Below are 21,580 nucleotides of genomic sequence, written 5' to 3'. Positions count from 1 at the left end.
TTTTCTAAATTCAAATCAATTTTTAATTTAAATCTTAAATATTTAATTTAAATCTTTTAACATCTGCCAGGTGAAAGTCTAATCAGTGTGCAAATTAAAGTATCATTCATGTCTTTAGTACATACAGTGCAGAATGAGTTACAGTACACAACTTAGTTGAATTTAAGGATTTGTTCCAATTAGTAATAGTGATGTTTGTCTTAGCAAATACCACTAATAATAGTTAAACAGTGGATCAGTGCTTAACCAGCAAGCTAACAAAACCTCTCTATCAAAAGGAATGCTGGGTGTTTGTGTTTAGTCTTTCAAATGACAATGTTGTAGGGAGAGATTTTATATATGATGAGAGAGAGAGAGAGAGAGAGAGAGAGAGAGAGAGAGAATACAATACCATCTGTTCAAAATCAATACAGGGGACTTGCATTGATGCTGAAACTATGGGTCCATGTCTCACACTTGAGGCGGAGAGGTTAAGTGACAGCTGAGAGCAGACGTGTGTATCCGGTGTGTGGCAACATTAATCCTTCAATTCACCCTCTAAGTATGTACACACAAACCCGTGCAGAGCCGTTTCTCACATGACGGGCTCTGAGTCACAGCTAGTGCCGTCAGCTCAAACTGCTGTTATTCTCACCTGAGTGCCACAACTGTTTCTTGTCAAACAGAGCTATTGAAGTTGGCTGAAAATTGAGGGAATTATGTTAAAAACAAGATGTACATAATGTTAAAATATAATGCCCTATGCATTTAACATGATCATTTTTGCACATATTTTTACCCTGGATATTCACAGTGCATTTTTGCTACATGCAAATATTACTTAAACCGTTACTATTTAATTCAAAATCCCATTCTGTTTAACCCCAGCACCTACACCTTTTGAACAATGAATTTCCATGACTTTTGCAGTCGTTCGTGAGTACAGGTTGAGAATTTTTATTAATCATTTTATTAATCTGATTTAATATTTTAGTGTATAACTGGTAAATTTAACATTCCCCACAGAAATTTGAGTTACAGGAAGTCTTTCCATTACAAGATTTTAGATTTCCAAGATTTCAATGACTTTTCCAGGTCTGCAAATCCAAATTTTAAAATTCCCCAATACTTCCAGGCTAAGGCAGAGTCACGCTCCCATTGCCTACCAAAACCAACACGGCATTGGAAAAATACAGGGATTTTCAGCTCCCATTTCCAGGTTTTTCCCTGACCGTGGGAACCCTACAGCCCCTCTACCTGTTCCGGGCTTCCACTCAACCAAAAAGGCTGATGCCCCAAACAGATGCCAGCTAATGTGTTTGTCTGAGACAGGGGCCTCATTCGCCACAGCAGATGGAGAGAGAGCAGCAGAGTTATCTTCTCTAGACCCTAAAGGCAGCAAACCTCTCTAATGGGGAAAATAAGGTTGTTTAATTGAAGTTTATTTTGCAGTGTGACTGGTTTTATTGAGTACCATTTTTCTTGTTAATGAGCCTGTAATTTGAATGCTGATTTCGTAAAGAGTGGCCTGACGGAGTTAAAGTTTCTGCTTTTAAAAGCTTCCGAACAGCAAAACACTCCTTACCTTTGTGTATTTCAGGGACGGTAATGGACAATTTTGCAAACATACACATGTGGTCCGTATAGGGATGTGACTATTATGATAACCAGTGCTGCGCACAGAGCGATGGGAAACTAATGCCACACATTTCAGAGGCAAGCCGTGGGCACGGCGCTGCCAAGGCATTACTAGAGACTAATGCTTCCCGCTACCAGTCTGGACATGCAGTAAAGTGAATGTCAAACCCGATTTTAATACACATTCCTCAGCCGATGCACACCACCTATTATAAACTAACAACTGTTCCTTTCCTTTTCCCCGGCACTCAACCATCCATGGTTATAAGCACAGGCAGAGCGTGACGGCTGTGAGCACAACTTTGCTTAAAACTGTCGGACGGATTCTGCATGCAAATCAGAAAAAAAGTCCACAAGCTAAAAAACTCTATATTCTGAAGGTAACCATATTTAGGCAAATGTTTCCTTTGGTTTTGTTGGTTGAAGCTTGCATTATTTGTGAAACGTTACATTACCTGGCATCGCAGGGGGTGTGGAATTTCAAGGTGGAAAGCAGCTGGTTCCTCATTTCACCTTTTGAAACCTTTTAAAAGACTTTCTCCAGAGAGCCTCAACCTGATAATGATTCCATTATGGGATTACAGTGCTATCAACTCTGAAAATGTGGCCTCCATCACAAAGACACTGTATCTGGTTCCATCTCCGTCATCCAATAATCAGACTCTGACACAGGCCTTGAACTGTCAGTATCCATCAGATCTAAAGCTGCAGAATTATAGTTATCAAACTGTCTTAATAAAAACTGCTAGACACGCACAGAACAATGATACTATTATACCAAAGTCTCATTACACAGAAACAGATCATCCAGTCTGGAGTACAAAACTGCTTATTTCTTTCATTTTTATCACAAAATGTTTTCCTTGTCTATCAATTAATGCATCAAATACAAAAGTAACATGTCAAAAATGTATTATAAACATTGACAAATCTAACTTTGACTTCAATGAATGCACTGAGACTATGGGATGGTTTCAAACAGATTTTCAGCTTCATCTACTGAATCTTGACCACGTTTAGGAAGGAAAAAAAAATCAAATTAAACAATTAAAATGAATGTATCTTTCATACTGTACAAATAAATATTAATTATAATATTATTATTAAATTAAAGGTGCCCTAGATTCAAAAATTGAATTTACCTCGGCATAGTTAAATAACAAGAGTTCAGTACATGGACGTAACAGTCGGGGTGTACGCCCCAATATTTGCATATGCCAGCTCATGTTCTCAACATTATGAAAGGCATTAGACAAGGGCAGCCAGTAACGTCTGGATCTGTGCACAGCTGAATCATCAGACTAGGTAAGCAAGCAAGGACAATAGCAAAAAATGGCAGATGGAGCAATAATAACTGACATGGTTCATGATAACATGATATTTTTAGTGATATTTGTAAACTGTCTTTCTAAATGTTTCGTTAGCATGTTGTTAATGTACTGTTAAATGTGGTTAAAGTTACCATCGTTTCTTACTGTATTCACGGAGACAAGAGCCGTCGCTATTTTCATTTTTAAACACTTGCAGTCTGTATAATGCATAAACACAACTTCATTCTTTATAAATCTCTCCCACAGTGTAGCATTAGCCGTTAGCCACGGAGCATAGCCTCAAACTCATTCAGAATCAATGTAAACATCAAAATAAACACTGTACTTATGCGATTAGACATGCTGCATGACGAACACTTTGTAAAGATCCATTTTGAGGGTTACATTAGCTGTTTGAACTTTTGTTTATGCTGTTTAAGGCAAGCGCGAGCTCTTGGGGCGTGGAGCACCAGATTTAAAGGGCCACACACCCTGAATCGGCTCATTTCTAATTATGCCCCAAAATAGGCAGTTAAAAAAATGAATTAAAAAAAATCTATGGGGTATTTTGAGCTGAAACTTCACAGACAAATTCAGGGGACACCTTAGACTTATATTACATCTTTAAAAAAAAAGTTCTAGGGCACCTTTAAAAGTTAATATGAATATTAACTTTTAGCATTTAAGATTTAAGTAATTTGTATCAACCACATTGTCTCAACTCAAACAAAATTTTGGTTAATTTAGGGAAAGTAGGTTGTTGTTGTGACTAAAAATAAATATTTAAATAAATAAATAAAAATCTATAAAAAAATAAAAATAATAATATCACAGTAATTATAGCATAATATTTTAAGCCAGCCAAACAAAATTTTGGGGGATAATTTGTCTCAAGTAGGTCATACTGTACCACAGCAAGTAAGACCTATATCAAATATGGATCAAAAAAAGTAAAAAGAAAGAAAAAATATGTTCAAAAAAGAAAAAGAAAGAAAATATATTTATTTATTCATAAATGTATTTATATATCACACCATTTATTATATAGAAAGTCATGCTGCATATTTCAACTTTAAAAATGAACAAACAAATAGGCCAAGTTTCAAAGCTTTTCATAATGAGGGATTTTTTTTAATAATATTTTTTTTTGACCTGTGAGAAGTGTAATAGCTGATATCTCATGTGCCTAAGTAGAGAGAGGAACAAGGTCACCCTCATCAAACAACACCAGCAGCTCTCATGACTGAGGCGTGCGCTCTGTGCACAGTTGCTGATTGCTTTTGCATTTTATCAGACACAAAGTAAACAGGCCCCTAATTTGCCCTCTTTCAAAAGCTCTTTGCTTCTCCATTATATGAGTTTTTTTTCTGTTATTTAGTCCTTAATGATGACACACATATGTGTCCACTGCAATACATCTCACTTACTTTTTTTTAGTATCTTCTATGAGAAATCCTTAAAGGAGAAGTTCACCCAAAAATGAGTTTTACGTCATTAATCACTCACCCTCATGTCGTTCCAAACCTGTCAGACCTTTGTTCAACCAAAACTGAAACGGAGTTCTGACGTAGAATCCAGAAGCACTGTATTGTGTTTACTATGTCGTTATTAAAGTTGATATCTTTGTTTGTTTTTTTACACACAAAGCATTCTCGTTGCTTTACAACATTAAGGTTGAACCACTGTAGTCACATGGACTTTTTTTAATGTCTTTACTACCTTTCTGGGTCTTGAAAGTTGCAATGACGTTGCTGTCTATGGGTGGTTGAGAAACATCTTGGATTTCATCAAAAATATCTTAATTTGTGTTTTGAAGATGAACGACGGTCTTACGGGCTTGGAACAACAAGAGGGTGAGTAATTAATGACAGAATTTTCACTTTTAGGTGAACTAACCCTTTAAGTACATGGACATGGTTTTAAGGGATGTATAGGCTAGAATTTGAAAAGAATCAATGTACTTTATTATTATGGAATAGTCAAAGTCAGCTCTTGGAACCAACGCAATACATAATGGGAGAATTGCATTGTTTCATTATATAATTCTTCCCAATACTTAGTAGTATAAGCTGGGATACTGTTAATGTTGCTCGTAATAAGTATTAAAAAAAACCTCCTGAGATTAAAATCAAAGACAAAAAAAAATTAATTCTCATTTAGAGGTGCTCTCCTCCTCTGCAGAAATCTTTCTACAGCCCAGGAATAGCAGCAGAACTTACAGATGTGAGAAATAGTTTCTATCTCTCATTAATCTCTAACCTTGCTATTCACTTCCACACAATTCACAAAATATATGAAGCAAGCAAAAAAATCCTTATTAAGGGATATAACAATAGGCCAAAGAAAAGCCCCCTGAGCCCTGCAAGTCCTGGAGCATGGAGCACGACGGAACATGTATAACAATTACCGGAGTAGACCACAGATTATACTTTCCAATTGAAGCACAAAATAGGCTAAAACAAAATTTATCACAATGGTTATACCATGAAATGTGAACTGAATTCTTTGTGCAGAGATATAATGAAAATGATGAAGGTGAGGGGGTGGTATTTAGAGCATAAAATAACATTGAACAATTATGTCTGGCTGATTAGTTCCCCCTCTTAAATCTACTTCCCGCCAAAATGTCTCCTCGAAATTTGGACTGATGATTTTGGACAAGGATGATGTGGAAAATGGGAGGGGAAACAGCTGGATTTTTCCATGGCTCTTTTTGGATCAAGTCCACAGTCACCCAAAAATGACAAGTCATCATTTAATGTGTAATACTAACAATGAATGACCTTCTTTCCGCTTTGGAACACAAAAGGGGAAGTTTTTGCAGAATTTCAGATGTTCTCTTTTCCACAAATGACCAATGGCTTCAAAAGTCCTAAAAGATTTATAATATAATATAATATAATATAATATAATATAATATAATATAATATAATATAATATAATATAATATAATATAATATAATATAATATAATATAATATAATATAATATAATATAATATATATATAATATAATATATATAATATATATAATATAATATAATATAATATAATATAATATATTTTGGTCCTTGTTGGAACTTGACAGCCCTTGATTGTTGTATGGCAAAGATGAATATTCTGCTGTTTTATTTTCTGTTCCATTGGAGAAAGAAAATCATATAGGTTTACCAAAACATAAGTGACAATTTTTCTTTGTAGGGTAAACTAACCCTAACCCTATCTAACTAACCCTACTAAAAGTGTTAACATGTGGAGCAACATTTTAACAAACACCTTCAAAGATCCAGTGATGTAGAACTGGACCTATTCCTAAAGCTCTCTCTCTCTCTCTCTCTCACCAAGTACACATGGTATACATCCAGAAGAGTCCTTTACAAACAGCACGTTCGGAGGATGCTTTGTCAACCAACCTTGCCGACCTCAGAGCCCCTAATGGCTACTGTTCTTCAGGGGCTGTGGGACTCAGCAATGGGCCTTTATCATCCTTCAAGTCTTGCCCACACCTGTTTAATCCAGCTCTGCCGTCCCAGGAGCATCATAACAACCCTGTCTACCTCCTCCAACGGATGCAGCTGACCAGCTAAGCTCTGTGTTTTTCCAATGTTTACCCTTCTCTGGACTTGAACCGCATCGGCAAGTAAGGAACGGTGGAAAGAGTGGCGAGAGTAAGCATCTTTGGGGAGATGGAGAGAGCAAGAGAGATGATTTATCTCTTCAGCTGTAGATGTGAACAGAGGAGGGAGCCAAGAAGGTTTCACCAGGGCCCATAAAACGCCTGGAGGGGTAATTTATGGGTCCGGTTGTGGCCGTGTTAACGCAGCGGGCCTGGTGGAGAGGATTCATCTCTATATATGGGACAGTCCTCTCCATGGCAACTCACCCCTTTCCCTATTCTCCTTCTTTCCTCCAATCTGTCATAAGCACAGGAGCTCAACTCCATCACCTGGCAGGCAGCTAAACAAAATCAACAGAAAAGTTGAAAGGGGCTAAACACTCATGGAAGTCCATAAATTAAACTCGGTGAAAAAAAGAAGAAAAAAAAAAAAAGGAAAGAAAGGAATTACAATCTGAATCTGCTACAGTCGCTAGGGCAGATCCGTCTAGAACTATTGCTACATTTGATATTGATGCTGTATTGATGTAACCGTTTTATCATTTATTTTAAAATAAAAAAATAATGTGCAAATTATTTAGATTTTTATTCTGGATGTCTTTTGATATTTTGGTGATGTTATATTTATGTATATATGAAATTATTATTAGTAGTAGTAGAAGTAGTAGTAAATAAAGCATCACTGAAATATCAAATTTTCACCATAAATAATACTAATAGTAATAATTAGTTATTACAATTATTACTAATAAAAAGAAGTTTAGACTCATTTAAATAATAATAAAAAAAAGTATATGTCAAATGGCCACAATAAACTGATTGTATCCAGAGAAATGAAAACATTTTACTTTTAGAGGTATCAAAAAACAAATTAAAGGGGACCTATTATGCAAAATTTACTTTTATAAGGTGTTTAAACACAGATGTGTGTTCACGGTGTTTGTAAACAACTAGCCTATAATGGTAACAATTCATCCACGCCTTCTTTTATAACCCTCATAAATCATAAACAGTCTCTCCAAACGAGCTGTTTCAGATTTCCCCCTAATCTTACGTATTACATCTTGTGAAAAAGTTAAGTGTTTACATCCTTAATGTTTTCTATATTACTTTATTGCAAATATTTTGACAGTAGTTCCATATACTTTTATTATGACTCAGTCCGAAAACAATTCTACAAGGACACTATATTTTTAGCCCTTGATGTAATCCCCAGGTTGTACTCTTTCATGAATTTCTGATTATATGTTCAATTAAAGTAGAGTGTTTGCTAAAGACGCCACCCTGCAACTGTAATTTTACCCTCTGATTAGACATACGCATTATTGCCTGGCGTAACAGTTGCATAAAGAAGGGAATTTAGATACACCCATTTTCTTTATGTCGCACTCATTAGTGAGGGTATAATTAATATCAGGTTGAACAGATTAAAGTTTCCAAATTGAAAATTTCATTAAATTAAAAAATGTCTCAGAAACTATGAACAGCCCCAGTTTCTTACCCTTTACACAGTATTTAACACACCATGAGTTTAACTAGCAAATAAGGCACCTAAATTAAGAATGAACAATAGGCTAAAAAAGTAACTTTGATGACATAGCCAGTACCTAATAGCCTTGCTCAATTTCAAGCTAACTAAAATAAGAAAGGGACCAATAAAAATCCAAGACAACACAAGATATTAGCATAAGCGATCCATCCTGTTTGGCAAAAGCAACAGTAAGCGCAGTATAATGGCAACAATTCATCAAAGACATAAAATTCTGGTTTGGGAAAGAGGAGACACCATTCTCATTAACAGTGACATTGGACATTGGAGGTTGTTCCCTATTCTCAAACATGGTAAACATCATTTTACTGCCAGTAAAACACATATGAACTAAGCTGCCAATTTTATAGGCTTCATCAAGGCTACAACTACAATTTAGTACCATACAAGGAAATGGGCTCATTGGTAAAATAAGGCTAACAAGACAACAAATAAAACAGAAGCCAAAAAAGAGAGAAAAAAAAGGATAAAGAGGAAAAATAGGAAGTTGAATAAGATGTTGATGTGAGAGAAACACTGGCATGTGTTTATGTTTAAGAGGAAGATGGCTGTGGCTGGTGTGAGTAGTAAAGTGTTTGGAGATTTTACTCGTTGTGGCTGACATCCAGACGATTCTTGGCTATGTTTGAGAGAAGTGTCTATTTAGCAGTAAAAGATGGTGTGGCATTCCATGCAAGGTTACCACCCTGCTATGGTGCTTGTAGTTTCAGTAAAACAACACAAGAGGCCAGCCAGAAAGATGGGACAAGTGTTTTGTAGACCCTGTAGACAGAACAGAGAATGCAGAAGATGTGATGAGGTTGATAGAATGATAGATAGAGTGATGGATTAATATATGGATTAGTAATCACAGACAGACAGGTATATTAGGCTACGCTCACACCGCGAGCCTTAATGCTCAATTTCCGAAAAGAAATTGTTTTGTATAGCTGATCACATTGTTGTTTTATATGTGGCCAATATCAGATTTCCAGTGTGACCAGATCATGGTTCTGAACTGACCTGCATGCGCAAAAGTACAGTACAAACCACAAAATCCACTCAATTGCTTCTCAAAGCTAGCCCAATCACATTCCGTGAGGTATTCCAGTAAAAATCGCATTCCAGGGGTTAAATATCGTGTTAGTCTGGTCACTTCAACCCACGGAGTTGCAAAACAACCCACGGCAACAGTGAAAAAGAAACCCAATTCTGCGGGAAAATTGCAGACTTGGCAACACACAGCATGCTGTCATACGGAAGTAAACACAAAGGGCATTAAAGTAAGCGATAACATGTTTATTTGATCTGCCGTGGAAGCTAGCGAAATTATGCGCAGGCAATTAAATAAAGACAACGATGTGACAAAAGAGAGCAGAGTTTTGAATCTTTTATGATAGAAGCCCTCGTGTTTTGCTTGTCTTATAGAGCTGTCTTTGTAATACTTACGAGTTCTGATACACTCTAATAAATGCTGGGTTAAAAACAACCCAAGTTGGGTTGAAAATGGACAAACCCAGCGATTGGGTTGTTTTAACCAAGCGGTTGGGTTAAATGTTTGCCCAACCTGCTGGGTAGTTTTATTTAAACCAACTATTGTTTAAAAATTGCTATATGGCTAGTTTAAAATGAACCCAAAATAGTTGGGAAATTAAAAACCAGATGCAATTAGAGGCAACAATAATAGACAAAAGGTGAATGTTTATTAATAAGCTTTAATATTTTATTAATATAAATTTAAGTTTAACAGTTTATTAATATAAATTTATTAATAAGCAATTTAATAAATGTTTATTGTTTAATAATTATTCATTGAACATTAATAAATGTTCATTTCCAACATACTTTGGGTTCATTTTAATTAAGCAATACAGTAATTTTTAAACAATAGTTGAGTTAAATAAAACTACCCAGCAGGTTGGGCAAACATTTAACCCTACTGCTGGGTTAAAACAACCCAATTGCTGGGTTTGTCAATTTTCAACCCAACTTGGGTTGTTTTTAACCCAGCATTTTTTAGAGTGTACATCACTGCCCTTCTAATGACTACCTTTCGCAAATGTCTTGATAACGCTGGGTATGTAAAATCTTTGAATAGACTCCCATGAGCGCAGAATCATGATCTCGAGTGACGTCAAAATCGCATGAATTCCGATATGACTGTTCACACTGTGTTCACATTACAAAACATCTGACCTGTATCGGATTTAGTACCACATATGGAAGTGACACAAATTGAAAAGATCAGATTCCATGTGGTTTATACTGTTCACACTGTCATGGGGAAAATAGATATGAGTCGCATATGGGTTAAGAAAGAAAGAAAGAAAGAAAAAAGACAAACAGACAGACAGACAGACAGACAGACAGACAGATATAGATAGATAGATAGATAGATAGATAGATAGATAGATAGATAGATAGATAGATAGATAGATAGATAGATAGATAGATAGATAGATAGATAGATAGATAGATAGATAGATAGATAGATAGATAGATAGATAGATAGATAGATTCATAAAAAATGAATTGTAAAGGTCCAGCAAAAAGCGCAACTGAACAATACATGCCTGATTCTTAAAAATGAATGAAGAGAGACAGATGGACAAACAGGCAACTAAACAAACAATATGTAAATGAGTGAACAACATAAAAATCAGTTATATTTAGGTGCAGACATTCATCATTGTCACCCAGCACCGAACTACCCAGCATGCCCCTACATGTCCCATTTCTCTCCCATCATCTTTGTCCTGTTGGTTGATAGGCCACGCTTCTTCCGAGTTCATTTATAGCACATTCTGTCACTTTTGAGCTATTTACTTATGGAAATGTCCCCTGGATTAAGCTGCTCTCCGACTTGTTCCCTAGCTGACAAGTACCCTTCGAAAATAAGCCCAGGCCTGCCTCATCTACTTTGAACGGGATGCTATCGTGACTTGCGGGGATGGCGATTTGAATAGCAGGATAGGAATATTGAACTGGTTTGAAGGTGACCTTCTTCATACTCACATGACACTCAACTTATTCTGTTAAAGTGAATTGCTCTGCTCCAATATTAAGCTGCCATAGATGCGCTCTCAACGTGAAGACCGTTTTAAAAGGTACGCGAGTTATTTATGCAGCCATCTAACATCTCTTCTGTGCACCAAATTCTAGGGCAGCCTAATTTGCTTCACAGAGAAGACAATCCCAGAATGATGAGCTCAGTGAGAGAGAGAGAGATGAAAGACAATGTGAAAGACAAGGTGAGATAAATGATGTTTAATTATTTAATTAAATACAAAATAATTAATTAAAAATAATTAAATGTAACTTGTGTGTATGTGTATATTACGGAAGAGGATTAGGGCCAAGCAATAATAAAAAAAATAAAACCATCTCAAGATTAAAGTTGTTAAATTTCGAGAAAAAAGTCGAAATAAAATGTTGAGAATAAACTCATTAAATTACGAGAAAAAACGCATTAAATTTCAAGAAAAAAGTAGAGATAAAATGTTGAGAATAAAGTCATTAAATTACGAGAAAAAGGTCGTTAAATTACGAAAACAAATTCGTTAAATTATGAGAAAAATGTCGTTAAATTTCGAGAAAAAAGTCGAGATAAAATGTTGAGAATAAACTCATTAAATTATGAGAAAAAAAGCCGTTAAAGTACAAGAACAAATTCGTTAAATTACGACTTTTTTCTCGTAATTTAATGACTTTATTCTCATAATTTAATGAGTTTATTCTCATAATTTAATGAGTTTATTCTCAACATTTTATCTCGACTTTTTTCTCGAAATTTAACGACATTTTTCTCATAATTTAACGAATTTGTTCTCGCAATTTAACAACTTTTTTCTCGTAATTTAATGACTTTATTCTCAACATTTTATCTCGACTTTTTTCTTGAAATTTAACGAGTTTTTTCTCGAAATTTAACAACTTTAATCTCGAGATGGATTTATTTTTTATTATTGCTTGGCCCTAATCCTCTTCCGTAGTATACACATTATATTATTACAATTAAATGTTTATTCGTTCATATGAATAAATTATATTTGAAAATGTCATTTTAAATTGTAATAATATTTCACAATATTACCATAACTGTATTTTTAAATCAAACAAATGGAGTCTTTGTAAACTTAGCAATCCCAAACTTTTGAACGGTAGTATACGCAGTGCTTTTGAAAAGTAGTAAGCGTGCTCTCAGTTTTCTTTTAGAGTTTACTTAAACGTATTTGTTTGAATTGAAATTTGCACAGAAAAGTTTAAATGGCTACACATAAGGCCCGGCTCCTGTTTGGAAGCAGCGTTGTGTACAGAAGCAGAAACCTAATTTGGACTCCTTCCTCTCTAATGTAAGCTATCAGAAACATGGGGAAGCACTTATTTTAACGTTGTGTGTTTGAGATGGAAACGGGTATAATGCCTTCTCCAAACACAGAAAAAGAGGAAATGGAATGGCGCTTCAGAAAGCAGGTTTTACCCCAGCCAGGCTGAGACCACCAGTCGCCTGTGTGTTTACAGAGAAGGTTCTCTAAAAGCTATCCGCCCCATGTCTCATATAATTCTCTTCATGCATTCATGTACAAGCACAGAATGCCAAGCATGTAAAGGTACACCTAGACCAGGGAGAATGGGGAGACACTGACTTCAGACTTCACATGAGGTAAAAATATAATTTCTAAGGCCTTTTATTTGTGCATAATAAGTAACCAATCAAATAAGGATGAGAATTTTTTTTTTTTTTTAGATCTTTTTAGATGAGTTCTGTGCCTAGTCATTTATTTATTTAAATAAATAAATAAATCAGACTGGTGGAATTGCACATGATATGAAAGCTAAAAGCCATAAACACAGTTATTTTGTGTGGGAGGTTTTCATACTTGCACCTGAAAACCTGCTTTCGTGTTGTATTACTAAAATGAAGATGAATGAAAACAGAAAATTATTTTGATAATTCCTAAATTGAGGCCAGCATCTGGTAATTTCATCTTCTCTCTCTCTCACTTACTGACATGATTAGCTAAACACGCTCTTATCCTTTCCAAAAGTAATAAACTGGAGAAAGACTGAAATGAGATGAGAAAATGGGGGGAAAAAAAGGGAAAGGAAAAGTGAAATGGTGAAAAACAGAGCAACGGGCCCACAGGGTTTTCGGATTGGCACCGAAATGTCTTTAGTAGTATGATTGACATAGCAGGCAGCCGTTTCCTCAGGGGCCGGGAGGCCCTCCTCTGTTTGTAATGAAATGTTGAAATGTTCAGCAGCAGTCTCTGTTTATATAGGCGATGCAACTGGATCAGCAAATCCTCTTGTCAATCAGAGCCCAATGGCTAGTAGTGAGACTCAAAAAAAAAAAAAAAAAGATTAATTACACTAAACTGCTTAATTTATTTATCTTTTCATTTTTATTATTTTATCATTCATTGCATGTATCTTATCAGTATAACCAACTAAGTTGAATTAAAAAAATATATATTTATATATATATAAATGTATATATATAAATGTATATATATATATATATATATATATATATATATATATATATATATATATATATATATATATATATAAAACAGAGCAACAAGCAAGTGTAACAGAGCTTGCTTGTTGCTCAGCACACAGAGCAAGTGTGTGTGTGTGTGTATATATATATATATATATATATATATATATATATATATATATATATATATATATATATATATATATATATATATATATATATATATATATATATATATATATATATTACAATATTTGAAGAGTTTGGTTCCAAACACTATAAATCCATTTATTTTTAATTTGAGTAAAAATGTGTTTTCTTTACCAAGAAAGTGGCAAGATGAAAACCACTATTTTCTGTTTCAAACTTTCACGTAGCATCTTTAGGTTATAATAACATTAACAATTCAGATCCAGATTTTGATTTGTTAAAATCTTGACAAAACATATCGTCGGAAAGGTCTGAGTCTCACAGTTCCATATGTGCCTCCCATATTTACTGTTTTGTGATAGAAGTGATATTTGGACAGAAATTTATCAATATGTAACATGAGAATGCATAAAAAATTCAACAGAATGTCGGTGGCACCCGGATGCTATTTTTGGTACAGCGCCTAAACAAAACCTCATAGCAACTTTAATTTTTATGATATCAACTTCAAATTTGGAACACAACTTGGTTAGACTATGGCTTTCATTTGATAGCAATTTTAGAGTAAAATATGGCAACACTTTATTTTATAGTGCAGTAGTTACACGTTACTACATGTACTTACTATAGTAATAAAAGTAAATTATGCATAATTACAAGTAACTAACCCTAAACCAAACCTTAACTGTAACTCTATAGTAAGTACATGTAGTTAATTAATAGTACTCGGTACTTACATGAGTAATTACAAAGTAACTATGGCACAAAAATAAAGTGTAGCCTAAAATATATTTGATAAAATACACATTTTATATAAAATAAAAAAAAATAAAAAAATGTTTAGTACAGTTCATTTGATTTACAGTAAATTTAATCTTCCATAACTTGTAATACTTTATTTTTTTTTCAAATGCTTTCACTTTAGCAATAATCTGCTGAGTGTCTTCTTTAAAACAAGACCAAACTTAATTATTTTAATTATTTTTTTGTTCATTGACTATGACATGAATATATGAATACTTGAATAAAAACAAACAAACAAAAAATGTCTAAAAATTCTAGGTTTAAATTTAAATACTAGGTTTAAATTAATTAACTGTGGACGTCTGCACTATGATCTTAGCAGTGGTCACACATGCTACTGCTACTAAAAAAAACATTCTATCACTGTGTTCAAATGAACTGTTGTGGTGCAGAGCAGACAGCCTAATGGAGTGTTTACTCTGTCAATACGTGCAGTTTGGAGAGTCATATTGCAGTTTATGCCGTTTGTTTGCCTTTGTGCATTGCGTCAGATCATCTCCTTGACATGCTGAGGCTCTTAGGAGAGCCATCATCAATATTCCCTGAGTATCATAAGCATGACTATAATTACAGAACAAGAGGTAGTGAGGAGAGAGCAAAAAAAAAAAAAAGGGGGGGGGTTTATGAAATCGCGCACCATGCGTCTGACACAACAGAGACGAAGAATGAGCAGGACTGCTGAGCAGAGTTCACCGAGCTCCGTGCTGGATTTACCAACAGCAGAAGGAGGCTGTCACATCAGGTTAGTGCTGAATGTCTCTCCTCCACACAGGCCCCTGAGAGGCTGAGGAGCAGACCGGCCGAGCCCACGCACACAACACTATCGACGGAGAAGCGAAGAGGCCCGAGCCCTGGGGCCAACTACCCACCAGCCTGCCATCAAAGACGAGCTGTCAGCTTCAAAAACCATCAGCGCAGGAGATGTAGGCTAAATAGATCAGGGGTAGGAATAGTAAGAAGACTGCTTCTGCTGTCTGTTGAGGATACAAATAAACTGAGATGGTATAATGAGCTACTAACCTTAAATTGTAAAGAAAACAAGACAAGAAGAGGAAACCAGTAAAGTCAAAAACAAGTTATGTTGAATTTAATGAAAACATTCCTGATGGCCTCTATCAAAATATATCTACTCATACTAAGCTTTCTTTACCTAATATAGAAAGTAATATAACATTCATATGATTTGCACAACCACATCAGTGTGGGGTTTACACTAAAGCAAGCAATACTCTTCAATGTTGTTCTATATAGAGCCCCAGGGTTTTTGACTCGGTTTTTAAGAAAGCTTTATGCCAGAAAGGTTCTATATAAGGAGAAATGTCTTAAATCAGAGGTGTTCAACCCTGCTGGGGACTGTCCTGTAAAGTTTATTTGCAACATGCTTCAGCAAACCTGCCCGTGTATTTTCAAGAGATCCTGAAGAGCTTGGTGGACCCTTTTCACAGACTGCGATGATGTGTTTCCACAGTTATCAACATCCGCTAATCCAATAAAGTTTTTTAAATATTTTCATGTAAAAAAAAAAATGTAATACACATTTATACTGCTATACTTTGTGTTATATTACCTTTACAGTAAATGACAAAAAATGAATTAACACTGCTGTGAGGGTGTTTCTATTAAAACTGGAGTGATGGTAAATTTGACATCTTTCTCTGTTCTGACTGCTGTAATAAATTTGCTATAGCAGATTTTTTCTTTTGCTTTTAGAGCAAATGCAAATACAAAAATTATATTTCCTGTCATCTTTCATATCACCGCAATAGAAGTTTACCCAACTATGATGACTTCCGCTTCTGAGAACCCCAGAAATGTGAAATGGGTCCATTAGCTGGTTCAGGCGTGTTTGATTAGGGTTGGAGCTAAACTCTGCAGGACAGTGGGTCCCTAAGAGCATGGTTGAAGACCGCTGTCTTAAATGATTGCACAAAACTTTCATGTTTAACTGTTTAAAAATTAATTCATTAAAATGATCCCATGCAGGAAACCCCCAAAAGGTTCTATATATGAAGTGCCTGACAGAACTTTTCTGAAAACAAGCAGAATTTGTTTGTTTAAAATACAAAGCTTAAAAGCCAGTTCACATTTAAATATTTGTAGTCATGATTCTCTAGGGTTTTAAGGTAGAAGATGAGCCAAAGTGTGTGTAATGGTGTGTGACACAATTATGGTATTAAAAAAAAAATACTTTATTATTATTATTATTATTTATTTATTTATTTTATAATTATTATTTTTTTTACAAAAGATGCAAAGAAGTTGTATGCCACTGAGCCAAAACCGATGTGATTACATTTCAAAGGCATTTTAGAACTTAACTTTAGGTGCGTCCCAATTCGCATACTTATGCACTATTCTATGACGTTTTTAAGTATAAATAGTGCGAGTAGTGCGTTCACACTGAAAATTCCCAAAAGAAAAAGTGCACTTTAAATACCCGGATGATGCACTAAATAAACGGAAAAAACGAAGTGTGGAACGTTGGACACTTCGTGCACTCTACTGTCGCAGCTTTAATTACGTAGTGGAGGGGAAGGGAGGATCGGACTCTGTTGTTAAATGACAAAATAACCTTACACAATGGATGAGTGCATAATGCACAAGTACATAGTGTATAAGTGCATAGTGTATAGTGCGTCATTTGGGACGCAACTTTTGTCTTATCATAACCATATGCAGACAACCAATGACTGCGAAGCATTTTGTTTTTGTTTAAAATTTTGTCAACTGTCATTCACCACCAAAGGTTTACTTAAATCTGGCATATATGTTATAAGCAAACAAAGAGTTTTGCTTATTTTCCTAAAAAAGAAGCTGAGTGAAGTTGCCAACCCAACTCTACGTAATAAGGGGTCATCTACACTTCAGTCACCTACCCCGAGTCTAAAATAATGAACTATACTCTTAATAAATCTGAGTTTGTCCTAACCACATGTAAAAACAAGCAAAAGAGCATTATATAAATTATTTGGGTCTCTTAATCTTTAACAACTTTGACTGATAACATCCTTCAATTTGTGAGTGAGTTTCTCTTACATGCATCACATTAATGCCAAGTATTTTCATACTGTACAACAAGCACTGTTGTTGACACCAAATGACCAAGAAAGGCGAAAAAGGAAACCAAAAAAAGCTAGACGGGGCAGTCTGTCTGAGCTCTGCACCACTTACAGGCACTTAACACAGATCAACAACACTGAAGGCAAAGCTCCATCCTGGCACTCTTCCCCTCTTTAAACTCAGACCTATGAGGCTGTGAGTGCATTAAATACATTCACTACAAAAAAAGGTGAACAGCAATAAGCCCTTATTACAAATAAGGTATTTTGACATGCTTAGAAAAAGAAGAGTGCATAAATAAACTAATGAATGGAAAAAAAAAAATTAAAAATTAAAAACCCCTTTTATTCATTTTAATCCTTCAGACATGGTTTAATTCAAGGTCAGGCCTGTAAACACCCTCTCTGCTGAGGCAATATGAAATCCACCTATTGTGTTTCTGCGTGTTAACTGCAGGACTGGGATCAGGATTGAAGCTCTTGCGCCGCTGGAGATATTTCCAGTCTAAACACGTTTGGAGTGATGCAACTGTGAGACATAACATGAAGAAAGTGGCAAGGTTGTTTGTTTGCATCCAAAAGCTCTACAGAGTAAGCAAGTAATGGGGAGGTCTTGGTTACTTTTATCTGAGTTAGGGAAGGACGGCATGAGCGTAGCTGAGGGTTATCATGAAAACCATCGCATTAAATCTGTCTAAAGAGCCTAAAGGAACCTCAAGAAAAACACAGCCACACCCAGTCACCACTAACTACAGCCATGGGTCACCTAATGAGGAGTCTGGCAAAGTGTGGTAGACAAATTGCAGATCTCTACAAATTTATGAACAAATGCATATGTGTTTTTAGTGCTGCAATTCTTTTAGACTCTCTCTCTTTCACAATATTCATACTTTTGACCAACAGTTGTTGTTGTTTTTTTTTCAGGGTGTTGCTATTAGATAACATTTACATACAAAATTGAGGTATAACTATACAAAAAAAGAAAAGAAAAAAAGATAACTAACTTTAGTTTAATATAAGAAACATTTGAAAATGAACATTAGATCAGACCTGATGAACAGATTGAATTTAGGCTCTTATTCACATACAAATATTGATCATATCAACATACTGTAATCATGATCATTATAAACAAACAGAAGCTAACCCGTATTTGCTTGACTCACAAGAACAAACCTTATTGGTTCTTGCGGAAGCTCAAACGTGCTGCGTAACACAGGAGAATGAACTTCATTGGTTCTCACATGTCAAGCAAACATGTTTGAGATTCCATTTAAAGGAGCCCTAGATTCAAAATTTGAATTTACCTTGGCATAGTTGAATAACAAGAGTTCAGTACATGGAGAAGACACATTGAGTTTCAAACTCCATTGCTTTCTCTTTCTTATGTAAATCTCATTTGTTTAAAAGACTTCCGGAAAACACGCGGATCTCAACATAACACAGACTGTTACGTAACAGTCAGGGTGTACGTCCCAATATTTGCATATGCCAGCCCATGTTCCCAACATTATGAAAGGCATTAGACAAGGGCAGCCAGTAACATCTGGATCTGCACATGTGAATCAACAGACTAGGTAAGCAAGAACAAAAGCGAAAATGGCAGATGGAGCAATAATAACTGACATGATCCATGATAGCATGATATTTTTAATGATATTTGTAAATTGTCTATCTAAATGTTTCGATAGCATGTTGCCAATGTACTGTTAAATGAGGTTAAAGTTACCATCGTTTCTTACTGAATTCACAGAGACAAGAGAGCCGTCGCTATTTTCATTTTTAAACACTTGCAGTCTGTATAATGCATAAACACAACTTCATTCTTTATAAATCTCTCCAACAGTGTAGCATTAGCCGTTAGCCACGGAGCACAGCCTCAAACTCATAGAGAATCAAATATAAACATCCAATTAAATACTTTACTCACATAATTCGATGCATGCATGCAGCATGCATGACGAACATCTTGTAAAGATCCATTTGAGGGTTATATTAGCTGTGTGAACTTTGTAAATGTGCTGTAATATAATCGAGAGCTCGTGTGGCAGGGAGCACGCGAATTAAAGGGGCGGCGCGCTGGAAAAAAATCAGTGCATAGTTAATGATGCCCCAAAATAGGCAGTTAAAAAAAATAATTTAAAAAAATCTATGGGGTATTTTGAGCTGAAACTTCACAGACACATTCAGGGGACACCTTAGACTTATATTACATCTTGTGAGAAAGCATTCTTGGGCACCTTTAACATATCTGATGAATGCGGTGATTAATGTTTATATGTGAATAAAAGGCTAAATTAAATCTGTTCATCATGTTCATCAAGTGATTGTGTCTCACCAGAAAATGTGGACTAAACCACTCAATTTATATGGATTAGTTTTATGAGCTTTTTGAAGCTTCAAAGTGGTAGTTGCGTAGACTGTCAGGAGGGACAGAAATCTCTCAGATTTCATTAAAATGTCTTCATTTGTGTTTCGAAGATGAACGAAAGTCTGGAATGACATGAGGGTGAGTGAATGATTTCATAATTTTCATTTTTGGGTGAACTAACCATTTAACAGAAAAAAAAAAAAAAAAAAAAACAGGCTTAAAAATATTAACAGCTACTATTTTTCTTTGTACATGTACCTTCTCAAAATTTGATTGTTCTGGATTAGACTCCTCCACAGGTCGTATTTGACCCACAGGCCGTGTTTTTGATACCCCTGGTATAGAGAAACGAGGAAAGAAAAAGAAAGAAAACAAGCTATATTGTTGGTTATCACATTAGTCTGCTTCACAGCCCAAGGAAAAGCCCTCATGGTAGAGACGATGGAAGAACACACTGTTCTGGGTCATCTGAAATTGTGCTCTCAGCTTTATAGCTTTTGACTTTATCTCCAACAAGCTTCTGAACATCATTTCAGAGAATGTCTTTTGGATAACCGACACTAAAGCCACTCCAGACCGTATTATTCCCTGGATCTGTGAAGGGAATTGGACAGGATGGTTCTGTTTGTTCTTAAACTCGGGTCTATGTGCTCAGGATGTTCTAAACTTGAGGACCTGGATGAAAACATCTCATGACAAATAAGGAGATTAGCAATCATTTTTCATTATATTGAATACGATGTTTTAGCTCAGAATAGAAATTGTGCTTGTGCATTGTGCTTTCAAAATAATGTAAACAAAAGATGAATTTTATATTATTAAACTAATAAAAATGTTCATAATTAAAATGACCATAATCTCCATTCTGATTACATGCTGTCATAAATATTAAAGCAAAAAGCACATAATCCAAAATGAAAATCAAGCATGTCTCTCATTTCTGTTTGTTATGAAAATGGACGACAAAAGGTGCTTTGGATCTACCGTTGTAATCCATGCTGCTGTGAGCTGTGTTTCAAAAACAACCGCAACTAATGCATACACTGAACGGCTTATGCGAAAATGATAAAAAGGCAAACTCAAATGAAATAAATTAAACAAATAAATAAATAAGTCCCAATCAGTGGAAAGCTTATGAGCAGAGGAGAATGAATAAAGGCATGGGGCTCACAGTAAGCGGGTGCTTTCACAAGGACAAATTTACATTTATAAAGGGATTCTCAACAGGAGCGCACACGCATTGAGGTGCTTGCAAGCTATTTGCTTCCGTCTGATTAATAAAATGAAGAATAAGTCTATTTTCCAGCTTCTTTAACAAGCTCCACATCTAAAGCGGAATGAAAGAGAAATGAAACCTATTACAAATGCATAATGCAAAACTATAATCAGACTGAATGTGAGTCATAGTATCAGGAACGGTAAGTTCATAAGTCAGAGGGCGGAAATAGACAATATTTATGCAACGAACCACCCTCTTATTGTAATTAAGCATAAACGTGGTAATTATTGTAGAAACTCCACATAAAGAACTGTAATAAGGAGTGACATTTTTGTTCTTAGGAAGTAATACTGAACAAAAGCTATTATTAAATGAGCATTTAAAGAGACTAAGTTGCGTGTA

The 21,580-nt window shown here is 35.2% G+C and overlaps 1 protein-coding gene and 1 long non-coding RNA gene across 17 annotated transcripts in view; one reads left to right on the top strand and one right to left on the bottom strand.

Moving 5' to 3' along the window:
• macrod2 (mono-ADP ribosylhydrolase 2) overlaps positions 1-21,580 on the bottom strand; it is a 634,638-nt gene that overhangs the window by 276,945 nt on the left and 336,113 nt on the right. The gene's annotated exons all lie outside the window — the stretch shown is intronic.
• Positions 14,013-21,580, top strand: part of LOC125277146 — a 45,245-nt gene continuing 37,677 nt past the window's right edge. Inside the window, exon 1 of the long non-coding RNA XR_007186816.1 lies at positions 14,013-15,271. This is a non-coding gene — a long non-coding RNA (uncharacterized LOC125277146). The remainder of the gene's footprint in view (positions 15,272-21,580) is intronic.

The sequence above is a fragment of the Megalobrama amblycephala genome, linkage group LG10 (genome assembly GCF_018812025.1).
Source record: "Megalobrama amblycephala isolate DHTTF-2021 linkage group LG10, ASM1881202v1, whole genome shotgun sequence".
Classification (NCBI taxonomy): Eukaryota; Metazoa; Chordata; class Actinopteri; order Cypriniformes; family Xenocyprididae; genus Megalobrama; species Megalobrama amblycephala.
Note: the sequence above shows the minus strand (reverse complement) of the source record. Positions and strands in the feature narration are given on the sequence as shown.